This window comes from Colobus angolensis, unplaced genomic scaffold (genome assembly GCF_000951035.1).
Source record: "Colobus angolensis palliatus isolate OR3802 unplaced genomic scaffold, Cang.pa_1.0 Scaffold84, whole genome shotgun sequence".
Lineage (NCBI taxonomy): Eukaryota > Metazoa > Chordata > Mammalia > Primates > Cercopithecidae > Colobus > Colobus angolensis.
The window spans coordinates 1,483,799-1,485,800 of NW_012122265.1; positions in this window are offsets into that span (position 1 = coordinate 1,483,799).

Genomic DNA, 2,002 nt, shown 5'->3' on the forward strand with positions numbered 1-2,002 from the left:
CACACCCGGCTAATATTTTGTATTTTTAGTTGAGATGGAGTTTTACCATGTTGGCCAGGCTGGTCTCAATCTCCTGGCCTCGTGATCTGCCTACCTCAGCCTCCCAAAGTGCTGGGATTATAGGCGTGAGCCACCGCGCCCAGTCCTTGGCTACTTTTTATATTTTTAATACAGACAGGGTTTCACCATGTTGGCCAGTCTGGTCTCAAACTCCTGACCTCAGGTTACCCGCCCTCCTTGGCCTCCCAAAGCGCTGGGATTACAAGTGTGAACCACCATGCCTGGCCCAATCACAGTTATTTTAAAGCCTTTGTTTCCTAACTCCAATATGTGGCTTATCTGTATTCTGTTTCGACTGTTAGCTTTCTGCATGGTTATTGATCACCGTTTCCTGCTGTGTCTTGTATCTCGTGCTTTCTGACTGTCAGAGGTATGCCTCAAAGGACTGTGGGGGTCTATATCTAAGGACTGTGTGGGGGGGGTCTGTATCTAGGGACCATGGGGGTCTGTATCTCAGGACTGTGGGGGTCTATAAGGACTGTGGGGGGTCTATATCTCAGGACCATGGGGGTCTATATCTTGTGCTTCCTGACTGTCGGAGGTATGCCTCAAAGGACCATGGGGGTCTATATCTCAGGACCGTGGGGATCTGTATCTCCGGACCGTGGGGGTCTATGTCTCAGGACCGTGGGGGTCTGTATCTCAGGACCGTGGGGGTCTGTATCTCAGGTCCGTGGGGGTCTATATCTCAGCACCATGGGGGTCTATGTCTAGGGACTGTGGGGGTCTATATCTAAGGATATGGGGGTCTAGCTGCTCTCTTCCAACAGTGAGTGGGTGGCCCCCGTCTCTAGTGCAGACAGGGAGAGGAGCTGAACTTTTCGTCTACCCACCCGGTTAGGAATTGGGCCACTGCAGTCACTCGTCTCTCTGTGTGACTCTCCTGGAGTTTTGGTTAAGAGTCTGGCCAGTCCGTGTCTTCTCATCCCTGACAGGCTGTCAGAGAGCCACTTCTTTCCCTGAGCTATTGCAGGCTTAGCTCTTTAGTGGTCTGCTCAGGCAGCTTCAAAATCTGGAAAATGTCTTAAGGGCCAGATTAACCTGTGCCTGAGGCAAGACCCCTTCCTCTAGAAAAGCTTTGTGTTCTAAGCTCCACAAGGTTACACAAGACTTCAGTGCACCTGCAGAGGCCTCAGACCTCACTTCCTAGCCTCCCCAGAAATGTGCAAATGTCCCAGTTTTCTACCCCAGCCCCTGTGATTGCCAAGAGCCCTGCTGGGTATCTTTCCCAGTAGAATTCCTCTTCCCCGGTCAGACCGAGGCTCAGCTCATACTCAGCACTGGTTAATTCCCTAAAGGGAGAAAAGCTGACGTTCAGTTCATCTTGGAAGGGCTCTCTCTGAATGTTTTCATCTGGTTTTTGTTGCTTCTACAGTTCTCCAATGTCTTTTTTACAGATACATTTTTCCGGTATTTAAAAACTGTGGGCTGGACGCTGTGGCTTATGCCTATAATCCCAGCACTTTGGGAGGGTGAGGCAGGCAGATCACTTGAGGTCAGGAGTTTGAGACCAGCCTGGCCAACATGGTGAAACCCCATCTCTACTGAAAATACAAGCAAAAAACAAAACAAAACAAAACAAAATTAGCTGGGTGTGGTGGCTCAGGCCTGTAGTCCCAGCGACTCAGGAGGCTGAGGCAGGAGAATAGCTTAAACCCAGGAAGCAGAGGTTGCAGTGAGTGGAGATTGTGCCACTGCACTCCAGCCTGGGCAACGGAGTGAGTGAGACTCCATGTCAAAAAAACAAAACAAAAAAAAAACTGTTAGTAAGATACATACGGTAGGATTTCCTGAAGTTATTGATTGATTGATTGATTGATTTAATTTTACCATCTGAGTTCTGTAATTAATGTGGCCTTCTCTGGTTACTTCCATATACATCCCCTCTGGAATGTCATATTTACATTCTTCTGGCTTCTTTTTTCTTTTTCTTTCTTTCTTT